We start from the raw sequence: 12,386 nt of genomic DNA on the forward strand, positions 1-12,386 counted from the left end.
CCATGCGGCGGCAACCCCACTGTTGACATTACTGCTGTTGTGTATCGTTGTGTTTGGGGAGGTTAATTTTTGTCAAAAAACCACCACTTTTCGCCCATTTTTGACTAAACATTTTTCATTTCATTTAATTTTTTAAGCCTTGCACGTTTTAATGGTCACACATTAGTTTCCCCATTGTAAGAAGTGCACTTGCCACTGGGATTCATTTTTGCATTATCTGATTTCTAACCATTTGGTTTTGAATAAATAGTCTTCAATACTGCATTGTATTGCCAGCGCCATCTGTATGTGGTTATGCAGGGAAAGTATCTTGTTATTTTTATTTAGTTTATTGTGGCTTCTCGCTTATTGCCTGTGGCTTTTAATGGATTTTCTAACCGTTTGGAAGTTTTGAGGTGAGACATGGCGATACCAAGGCTTCTTAGTCTAGAGTTTATGCTTACTCGGCCATTTTGTCGTTCATCCTACCCTAGGAAAGATTAAAGATTTGGCTTTGATTGCAAGTAGCATTTTTTTTTTCTGCCACGAAAATTGATTTTTTTTTACAATTTTTTTTTTGGTGAGTTTAAGTGCCAGGGATATCCCCTTCCACTGTTTTTTTTTAAGAAAATTTAATTAACTTATTTAGAGACTGCCGAATACATAAATTTCGTGCTGTGGCAATTTCAAATCCACCTTCACCATCGGAAGAAATTGCAAATTTATTATCATCCATTTTTTTTTTCTGAATTATCGAGCTTGGGTGCCACCGAATATAAACGGTGAGTTTTGGTTTTGTTATCTCTTATTTCATTGAAACAATATTAACAATCGCGTTGTTGTTTTTGGTTTCAATTAGGATTGGCACCCAGCACCCCAGCCGCATTTTTTTTTATCAAAGGGCGATCATAAAAATACTGGGGAGTTTGATTTGCTCTTTGGCTTGCCTTTGCTGTCCCCACTCCCATTGCAGTCGGTGTGCGGGCCGATCACCACACAGCATAAAAGGAATAAAAAAAAAACCTGTTGTCGTCTCCCATCATTTTGATATACGCATTCAGTTGATCGCACCCACGCAATGGGCATTTGCCATGTGCTTTTGATAACAAGAGTTTAATTACAAGAAAAGAAAGAATATTATATTTGAACCGAGAGGAAGAAATGAAGACTGTGGCCATAGAAATTTAAAGTGAAATAAGCTGGTGCCCCAAAATCCAATTGTCTTGAAGGAAGTTTGCTTGGTGTATTAAACGGCCGATAATAGAAAAATTCCAACCGGCAAGTGTATTTTAAAGTTTCTAGGCAACTGTATCATTTGACGTGGCAGTGTCCAAAAGCATCTAAAATTTCTGGAGATTGAAATGGACGTGTCATAGTGTGTCAAAGTTTAAGCTAAGTTGAACATATAGTACTAAGTGTTTAAGTGATTAGTCTATAATTGAATCAAAAGCCTAAAATTTTCTTGCTTTCTGCGTTTCATTAAATAAATTGAACATTTTGATATTTACCATGTACAAAAAAAATTTAAAGATTCAAGTTAAAATTAGACTTTTGATTCAATCATGTTAATGTGCTTTACTTTTTATTTCTATTTTGTTTTGCCACATTTGGTTTCATTATCAACATGCCTAGAAGTGAGTCAATTTAAACAAGGGTTTCATATTATTTTTCTAGTGTGATTTTTTTTTAATTTTTTTTCTTCAATCCACCCTAATGTCGAACTCTGCTTCTAGTTACATGTTTATAATGAAACAAGTATCTTTTGGAATTCAGCAGCTAACTCGTATTGTGTTGCAGAAACAAACGCTGCCGGAAGCCTAGCAACATTGTTGCCGCCGGATCACTTTTAACTTTTATCACTCTCTTGACTTCCAATGTTAGCATCAACAGCACTCATCGAAAGGCCTTTCGTCGTGGGAGCATGTTAATCAGCAACAACATATGTGAGTACTCTCTCAGTATCTAAATTTTAGCTTGGTATCGGCATCAGCGTTTTTTTTTTCAATTTGTTTCCATCTGTTTGTTACGCAAAGCAAATGAGTTTGAACTGCACATTAATGTGGGTCATTTAAATGTAATTTTTTTTTTGAAATATAATCTACGTTATGTACGTTTATTTATTAAGATCATTTAAAATATCTATAAATAGGATAAATAAGAATATGTTAGCCCATGTTAAGAATAAAAATGAAAATTTCTCCAATTCATAAAAATGATTCCGAAATACTTAGTTATTGATTTGTGGAATAAAACTCTAATGGATTCAGACTAAATTTTGCTTTTCCTGTTTGGTTTTAGGTTAGCTTGGTTAGTTAGGTCACTGGGAATATGGGTGTCATGCAGTCAAACGGTTTAAGCGGGTATCTACAACTCATGACCAGGTTGGGTGGGCAAGATAGACGTCAACATCTACTCGTCTATCGATATGAACTCCGTCATTAAACTTTTCGCCCCTTTTCTCACTTTTAACTATATCTGCTCCTATCGAAACTAGCACGTATAGAAATAAATAATTTAATGTGGCATGAAAGGCGTATTGAAGCATTGAACCTGCCCCTCCGACGAGCTGACAGGCCGGACAATATACGTGCGCTCGCTTCTGAAACCATAACACAATTTCGTCCAAACGTTATATGCTACATAATAAATTATTTTTGGCGCCCAACGTGGGGCCCGAATGTGACTGTTTTTTTTGTACCACCTTTTGGATCAATCTATACTGATACCCAAGTTTATTCATTCGGCTCCTAAAGTTTATTTTCCCCTTATTACTTCATCTATACCGTCTCTATCTAAATTTTCATCTTTCCAAATTTTTCTCTTTGAGTTTATTCCAAAATGCGGATATTGTGTAGAATCTAGAGTTCCAAACTTCTTTCTTACCAACCTATTTTGACAATAATCTCCCTACTGCTTCTATCGAAAGTGCCATTGTTTTTGTTCTTTGTCTGGAAGGAATGCAGACTCTGGCAAATTTTGCTAGATCTGACCACAGGCAAAAGCAACTTCATGACATTTAGAACTAACCAGAACCTGGATACTTGGAACCAAACAGTTTCCATCCGGTTTGGTGATATCTTTTCTCTCTTTCTATTTCCTTTTCCTTTCATAGTGAATTCGTTTATTGGCAATTTCATATCATTAAATGTGACAAACCTAACGCATGCTACCATTGAAATCAAACAGGGTAAAACTTTTGCTTCAATACCTATAATTTTTTTTTCATTTACTTAAAATCAAATATTAAAAAAAAAAATTTTGTTCTCCAAACCTTTTTTTTCTTTAAACCCAATATTATATACAAAAAGGTAAAAATTTCAAAAGAAAAAAAAAACGAAATAAAGACAAAAAAAAAATAAATATATACTACCTAAAAACGAGGGAAAAAATATATTATTCACATTGTAAAAAAAAAAAAATTATAATTTTTTTTTAATTGAAAGTTTCTATTTTTAACAACGCCTTTTTCCTTTTTGAATTTCGAATATGAAATATTTGTTTCTTACCAAATTTCGTATTTATGAACTATAACTTTAACTTTTTGAATGAAAGATAGAAGTAAAGGTAAAAATTAAATAAAATAAATCATGAAAAATAATTTTTGAATTATCAACAATAAAAAAATATACATATTAAAGTAAAACAGTAAGCAATACGCATGATTAAATAATTAAGCAAAACCGCAGAAATACAAAACAGAAAACACAATTATAGAAATTATAGACATTAAAAAACTTAAAAAAAAAAAAAAAAAAACAAAAAAATCAGAGAAAGTTTTGAAAATTAAAATAGAATTTGGGAAGTTGGTAACTAACCTCAGGAAAAGGATTAAAATTTAATTTTTATACACAAGGCGGTGATAGAAGCCTTATTATTATCTTTTTTGGAAAAACCTATTCAAACCCTATTTTTATTTCAATTTTTGATATACATGCTTGTTCTTTAAAGGATAAAAGCTTTATCTTTATACTTTTTTTTTGCGTGAATGGCTACATGATCATACAGCGGGATTGTAAAGAAAGTATCTTTTGATTATATCTCAATATTTTGTTCATTCACAACTATGGCTACCAAAACTGCAGAAAAGAATCCTATGGGATCGAACGGTAATCCTACTTGCGATGCCTGTAGTGAAACTATTGTTTCCGTTTCGGCGTTGCTGAAGATTTCATGTGGACATGTTTTCCACAAGAGCTGTTTGGAGAAATGCGTTAAGACTAGGCCATTCTGCCCCATTTGCAATAGTAGGGTAGCGTCTGATTCAACGGACACAGGTACTTCCCAGATAACAACTAGGGCTCAAGCTAAACAGATTGGCAATCCACCACCCCCAGCGGCGGCTAATACAGTTCAGGGTGATAGTGCTTCCAATACCTCGATCGGTGTGGTTGATCAGACAGAGAGAATAACCCAGTTAGTAACTAACATTGTTTCAGCCCAACAGGTACAGTTTATGACTACTCTAACTGCTCAATTGAGTCAGCTCATCGAAGGGAATATTGCCTCAAGTCTTTCTAGGTTAATGCCTTCTAACTCGCAAATTGAACCGAATCGACCTTCGCAATCCTCACCTCAGCCGATGCAGACTCTTCCTGCTGTTGAGGACCGTACGTTTAGGGAGTTATTTGGAATTACACCACATAATAGTCGATCTAGGGATTCTCAGAATAGACCACTTCAGGCTAATGGGCAATCGGTTTTGAACAGTTCCTCTCATGGCAATTCGTCTTCTTCAGATTTACACTCTCGCCCAGACAAAGTATTGCAAATAATGTCTAATTGGAAATTGAAGTTTAATGGCGGGATAAATGGTCTCTCTATCGACAACTTTATTTATCGCGTGGAAGCTCTGACCGCTCAGACCCTTCAGGGGAATTTGGATTTGCTCTGTGGTAACGCCAGTTCATTATTTGAGGGTAAAGCCAGTGACTGGTTCTGGCGATATCATCGCTCTGTCAGCTCAATCCGATGGTTTGATTTGTGCAGGTCCCTTCGTGAACAGTACAGAGACTCTAGGACTGATGTAGATATCAGGGAATTGATTCGGGAACGCAAGCAGAAACCCAATGAATCTTTTGATAACTTTTATGAGTCCATTGTTGCGTTGACCGATAGGTTGAAGACCCCTTTATCAGATGAAATGTTGGTAGAAATTCTCCGTAGGAATTTGCTCCCTGAAATCCAGCATGAGATTTTAAATATGGAGATAGGGTCTTTGCAAGGTTTGAGGGATACATGTAGGAGACGCGAATTTTTCATGCAAGACATGCGCCGAAAGCTAGGCTTAACCCTTTCTAAATCTGTTCCTTTATCCAAAAGAATATCAGAGATAGAAGATGAAAATAGAGAGGAAGCGCCAGATGTTTGTGTGCCTGATGATGAGATAGCGGCCCTTAATCTAGTATGCTGGAATTGTGCCAAAAGTGGACACCGCTATCAGGACTGTTTAGAAGAAAGGTCCATTTTCTGTTATGGCTGTGGTGCCCCTAATACTTATAAGCCAAACTGTAGCAAGTGTGCTTCAAAAAACGGCAGGTCCAGTGCACAGAAGGGTGCACAGAACTCGGAAAAGACATCGATTTCGGAACTGTAGTGAAGATATTGTCAGACCCTTCCCCTAGTATTCCTTTATTACACCATACTATTAAGAACACAAGTAAATCCGCAAGTACTGACCTTGAAAACCATGATAATGGATTCTCAACTAGAGACTCTGCTGATAAGACCACACCTGCTAACTTATTTCCTATTAAACCCCTTCATACTAGAATTAAAGAATATGAGTTGGCCCGTGCAAGGATCTTCGACGAACCTAAACGGAAGTCTAGGTCCGCACTTCGTATGAAATCATTTTGGGGGAAGATGAGAAGTATTAGGAGAAAGTTAGTCTATTCTATCCTGGATCGTCCGTCAGATGTAAGACCTTATGCAGAAGTAATTCTGTTTGGGAAGAAAATGCTTGGCCTTTTAGATACTGGGGCTTCAATAACATGTATTGGGTCTGAGGCCGCCAACGATTTTATAGCATCGAAGAAGCCTTTTAAGAACCTGAAGTCTACTGTTCACACTGCAGATGGAAAGGGACAAAACGTGATCGGATTTGTGGAGACATTTATTACGTTTAAGGGATGCGAAATGCCCATTACTATATTTATAATTCCTAGTTTAGATAAGGATCTCTTCTTAGGGATAGATTTTTGGAATATTTTTAATTTACTTCCCGCTGAACTTTGGAGCAGTGGAATGTCACCTCTCTCTGGCATAAATGAAATCTCTCCACAAATTCCTCTGTCGGAGATTGAAAGACAAAGACTCAACCAGGTAGTATCTATTTTTCCATCTTACTCCAAAGAGGGCCTAGGTAGAACAGATGTTTTATATCATAGCATTGAAACTGGGGAAGCACGCCCCATTAAACAGCGCCACTTTCCAGTGTCCCCTGCGATAGAAAAATTAATTTATGAGGAACTAGACCGTATGATAGCTTTGGATGTAATCGAAGAGAGCAACAGCGCGTGGTCCTCGCCAGTGGTGCTTCATAGGAAGCCTGGCAAGAACAGGTTATGCTTGGATAGCAGGAAGTTAAATTCTGTAACCGTCGGTGATGCCTATCCGCTGCCGCAGATTGACGGCATTTTAAGTAGATTACCCAAGGCTCGATTTATTACCAGTTTGGATCTGAAGGATGCCTTTTGGCAGATTCCTTTAGACCAGAAATCGCGAGAGAAGACTGCTTTCACTGTCCCCGGGAGGCCGTTGTACCACTTTAAGGTTATGCCCTTTGGGTTGTGTAACGCCCCCCAAACAATGTCCCGGTTAATGGACAAAGTAATACCTCCGGAATTAAGGGCAGAGGTATTTGTCTATCTCGACGATCTTCTCGTCATATCTGAATCTTTCGAAAGGCATCTGGAAGTTCTGAGGTGTGTGGCGAAAAGGATCCGTGAATCTGGACTGACTATTAACGTAGAGAAAAGCCATTTTTGTGTCCCAGAGGTTAAGTATTTAGGCCATGTGGTTGGGTATGGGGTCATTCAAACCGATCCGGAGAAAGTGTCCGCCATTACTGAATTTCCTGCCCCGAGATCGGTGAAGCAAGTTCGCAGGTTTTTAGGTATGACGGGATGGTATAGGAAGTTTATTAGGGACTATGCCTCTATTACTACCCCTATAACGGATTTGTTGAAAGGAAGGAGGAAATTTGTATGGACCGAAGAAGCCCAAAAAGCTTTTGAGGTTTTAAAGTCTCACCTGAGCTCAGCCCCTGTTTTGCACAGCCCGAATTTTTCGCAGCCGTTTTTCATACACTGTGATGCTAGCACAACAGGTATAGGAAGTGTATTGGTACAGAAGAATGCGGAGGGTGAAGAAGTTCCTATCGCCTTTATGTCGAAGAAACTCAACAAAGCCCAACGCAACTATTCAGTTACCGAACAGGAATGCTTAGCAGCAATGTTAAGTGTTAAAAAGTTTAGACCTTATGTCGAAGGACATGAGTTCACTATTATTACTGACCATGCGTCATTGAAGTGGCTGATGTCCCAGACAGATCTAAGCACAAGGCTGGCTCGGTGGGCTTTAAAACTGCAGGGATACAAATTCAACATTCAGCATAGGCGTGGTAGTCTTAACATAGTCCCGGATACACTTTCTAGAGCCAATACGGAAGACATGTCCGCTCTAGGTCTGAATAGTCTGTCTGAAATTGAAAATGACACTGGTTTTTTCGTGGATCTAAACTCCACATATTTTAAGTCTGTTGAATACCAACAACTTTTGGACAAGATTGGGAGGAATTTGGAACAACTGCCCGACATTAAAATTGTAGACGGTTATTTATATAGACGGACAGAGCATGCCACTGGCGACCAGATTCACGATGACTTGGCCTGGAAACTTTGGGTACCGCGAGAGCAGATACCAGATGTATTAGGGAAGGCCCATGATCATCCACTATCATCACATTGTGGAATAAACAAAACTCTTGCCCGAATTCGTCAGTTTTTCTTTTGGCCCAATTTGGCTGTGGACGTGAAGAATTATGTAAACAACTGCGAGGTGTGCAAATCGATGAAGCACCCAAACACGGTACTGCGACCCCCAATGGGAAAGACCCCAGATACATGCAGATTCTTCCAAAAACTATACGTCGATTTTCTTGGTCCCTACCCCAGATCTAGATCTGGTAATATTGGTATTTTTATTGCTCTAGACCATTTCTCTAAATTTCCCTTTCTTCATCCTGTTAAAAAGTTTACTGCAGAGGTGGTTGTAAAATATCTCGAAGGCGATTTGTTTCACACGTTTGGCGTGCCAGAAACCATTGTCTCGGACAATGGCTCCCAATTTAAATCCTTGATTTTTAATCAATTGTTGAAACGGTATGGGGTACATCACGTTTATACGGCTATTCACTCCCCTCAATCAAACGCATCGGAGAGGGTGAATAGGTCCGTGATAGCGGCCATAAAATCTTATGTCAAGCCCGACCAGAAGAACTGGGACGAGTTGCTTAGTTCTATATGTTGCTCTTTACGATCTTCGAGGCATTCTGCAATAGGCACCTCCCCATATTATTTGGCTTTCGGGCAGAACATGGTTACGAATGGGGGAACGTATTCACTTCTTAGGCAGCTCGAGATGCTTGAGGACCGCTCTGTTAGATTTGACCGAAATGACTCTAGGGATATCATGGCTAGGAAGGCTTCAGAGAATATCCAGAAACAGTTCTGCAGGAACGAGAAGACCTATAACCTGCGCTCTAGGGAAGTTTCTTACCACGTAGGCCAAGAAGTTTACAGAAGGAATTTCAAGCAGAGTAGTTTCGAGCAAGGGTACAATGCCAAGCTGGCCCCAACATTCCTTAGGGCTAGAGTCAGGAGGAAATTAGGGAATTCATATTACGAATTGGAAGACCTAAGAGGCAATTTTCTCGGTACTTATCATGCCAAGGATATTCGACCATAGAGACCTTTTGTATTTGACGTAAATGCATGTTGGCAAGTGTGATCAGCTTCCGGCATGTGTTACCTCCCCGAAGTCTGATTTTGGCGGGGGGGAATGTAAGAAGTGCACTTGCCACTGGGATTCATTTTTGCATTATCTGATTTCTAACCATTTGGTTTTGAATAAATAGTCTTCAATACTGCATTGTATTGCCAGCGCCATCTGTATGTGGTTATGCAGGGAAAGTATCTTGTTATTTTTATTTAGTTTATTGTGGCTTCTCGCTTATTGCCTGTGGCTTTTAATGGATTTTCTAACCGTTTGGAAGTTTTGAGGTGAGACATGGCGATACCAAGGCTTCTTAGTCTAGAGTTTATGCTTACTCGGCCATTTTGTCGTTCATCCTACCCTAGGAAAGATTAAAGATTTGGCTTTGATTGCAAGTAGCATTTTTTTTTTCTGCCACGAAAATTGATTTTTTTTTACAATTTTTTTTTTGGTGAGTTTAAGTGCCAGGGATATCCCCTTCCACTGTTTTTTTTTAAGAAAATTTAATTAACTTATTTAGAGACTGCCGAATACATAAATTTCGTGCTGTGGCAATTTCAAATCCACCTTCACCATCGGAAGAAATTGCAAATTTATTATCATCCATTTTTTTTTTCTGAATTATCGAGCTTGGGTGCCACCGAATATAAACGGTGAGTTTTGGTTTTGTTATCTCTTATTTCATTGAAACAATATTAACAATCGCGTTGTTGTTTTTGGTTTCAATTAGGATTGGCACCCAGCACCCCAGCCGCATTTTTTTTTATCAAAGGGCGATCATAAAAATACTGGGGAGTTTGATTTGCTCTTTGGCTTGCCTTTGCTGTCCCCACTCCCATTGCAGTCGGTGTGCGGGCCGATCACCACACAGCATAAAAGGAATAAAAAAAAAACCTGTTGTCGTCTCCCATCATTTTGATATACGCATTCAGTTGATCGCACCCACGCAATGGGCATTTGCCATGTGCTTTTGATAACAAGAGTTTAATTACAAGAAAAGAAAGAATATTATATTTGAACCGAGAGGAAGAAATGAAGACTGTGGCCATAGAAATTTAAAGTGAAATAAGCTGGTGCCCCAAAATCCAATTGTCTTGAAGGAAGTTTGCTTGGTGTATTAAACGGCCGATAATAGAAAAATTCCAACCGGCAAGTGTATTTTAAAGTTTCTAGGCAACTGTATCATTTGACGTGGCAGTGTCCAAAAGCATCTAAAATTTCTGGAGATTGAAATGGACGTGTCATAGTGTGTCAAAGTTTAAGCTAAGTTGAACATATAGTACTAAGTGTTTAAGTGATTAGTCTATAATTGAATCAAAAGCCTAAAATTTTCTTGCTTTCTGCGTTTCATTAAATAAATTGAACATTTTGATATTTACCATGTACAAAAAAAATTTAAAGATTCAAGTTAAAATTAGACTTTTGATTCAATCATGTTAATGTGCTTTACTTTTTATTTCTATTTTGTTTTGCCACATTTGGTTTCATTATCAACATGCCTAGAAGTGAGTCAATTTAAACAAGGGTTTCATATTATTTTTCTAGTGTGATTTTTTTTTAATTTTTTTTCTTCAATCCACCCTAATGTCGAACTCTGCTTCTAGTTACATGTTTATAATGAAACAAGTATCTTTTGGAATTCAGCAGCTAACTCGTATTGTGTTGCAGAAACAAACGCTGCCGGAAGCCTAGCAACATTGTTGCCGCCGGATCACTTTTAACTTTTATCACTCTCTTGACTTCCAATGTTAGCATCAACAGCACTCATCGAAAGGCCTTTCGTCGTGGGAGCATGTTAATCAGCAACAACATATGTGAGTACTCTCTCAGTATCTAAATTTTAGCTTGGTATCGGCATCAGCGTTTTTTTTTTCAATTTGTTTCCATCTGTTTGTTACGCAAAGCAAATGAGTTTGAACTGCACATTAATGTGGGTCATTTAAATGTAATTTTTTTTTTGAAATATAATCTACGTTATGTACGTTTATTTATTAAGATCATTTAAAATATCTATAAATAGGATAAATAAGAATATGTTAGCCCATGTTAAGAATAAAAATGAAAATTTCTCCAATTCATAAAAATGATTCCGAAATACTTAGTTATTGATTTGTGGAATAAAACTCTAATGGATTCAGACTAAATTTTGCTTTTCCTGTTTGGTTTTAGGTTAGCTTGGTTAGTTAGGTCACTGGGAATATGGGTGTCATGCAGTCAAACGGTTTAAGCGGGTATCTACAACTCATGACCAGGTTGGGTGGGCAAGATAGACGTCAACATCTACTCGTCTATCGATATGAACTCCGTCATTAAACTTTTCGCCCCTTTTCTCACTTTTAACTATATCTGCTCCTATCGAAACTAGCACGTATAGAAATAAATAATTTAATGTGGCATGAAAGGCGTATTGAAGCATTGAACCTGCCCCTCCGACGAGCTGACAGGCCGGACAATATACGTGCGCTCGCTTCTGAAACCATAACACAATTTCGTCCAAACGTTATATGCTACACCATTTCTCGTTTATTTATTTCTATGTAAATTGTAGTTATGGCCTCGGCGCGCGGTCTGTGTCATTAAGAATGCTGCTTTTGTTTTTGTCACCGCATTTTCATATTTTCACTATGTGCTCGCCCACACACAAATTTTTTTGGGGTATTTTTGCATACGCACAGTTTAGCTTCTCACCCCAGATGATGATACACAGAGAGAGAGAGAGAGAGAGAGAAAGAGTGTGACACATATAATCACATACACACAGAGGCTTAGTTGGTCACACGCACACACACTCGCACTTACACATCAACTATTTGCTTCCTTCAAGTTCAGGTTCATGTGTACAGCTGCGAAAGCAAAGGGACAGCCGGATAATCAAACCGACTGTCAACGCAGCAGATTTCCAGATTTCCTCTTATTTTTGTTGTGGTGTTGTTAAGCTTACTTTACAACAAACTCAACACCCTTTTTTGTTGTTTTCATTTTCGATGATTGATATTGATTTTTTCAACACTTTCTGCACGCTCTTCAATTATTTATTTTATTTGTATATTTTTGTTTATGTAATTCACTTAAATGGCAGCATTTTTAATTTGATTTAATTTCGATTATATATTTTTTCCTCGATTATAATTATTTTGGTGTTTGTTTTTTTCTTAATTGTTCCAAATGGTCACTTTACAACAACTACCACACTATCACTAACCACCAATGTGTCTTCGTTTCGTTTGGCCCGTCTTTGTTCGTTGAAGAATTATCCGCAACTAATATGGCAAAGCAAACAGACCCCCAAACAAATGCCACCAGCTACTGAGAATGTCCGAAAACAGCTGTATTGGCAAAACTTTAGCAAAGACACCGACCACCACTCAATATGGTAACATTAGCACGGCCTTGCATCACATGGGCAACATTTG

The 12,386-nt window shown here is 37.9% G+C and overlaps 1 protein-coding gene across 6 annotated transcripts in view; it reads right to left on the reverse strand.

The window, feature by feature from the left end:
• The window catches only part of LOC106093537 (inositol polyphosphate 5-phosphatase E), a 39,783-nt gene extending 27,562 nt beyond the window's left edge, over window positions 1–12,221 (reverse strand). For 3 of the 6 annotated variants that reach the window (XM_059369699.1, XM_059369677.1, XM_059369682.1), the window contains exon 1: window positions 11,773–12,215. The gene's annotated coding sequence lies outside the window, so the exon portion shown is untranslated. Of the gene's footprint in view, window positions 1–11,772 lie in introns of all 6 variants that reach the window. The other 3 variants (XM_059369686.1, XM_059369690.1, XM_059369694.1) reach the window with 2 other exon arrangements.
• Between the last annotated feature and the right edge of the window lie 165 nt (window positions 12,222–12,386).

This window comes from Stomoxys calcitrans, chromosome 1, assembly GCF_963082655.1.
Source record: "Stomoxys calcitrans chromosome 1, idStoCalc2.1, whole genome shotgun sequence".
In the NCBI taxonomy this organism is placed as follows: domain Eukaryota; kingdom Metazoa; phylum Arthropoda; class Insecta; order Diptera; family Muscidae; genus Stomoxys; species Stomoxys calcitrans.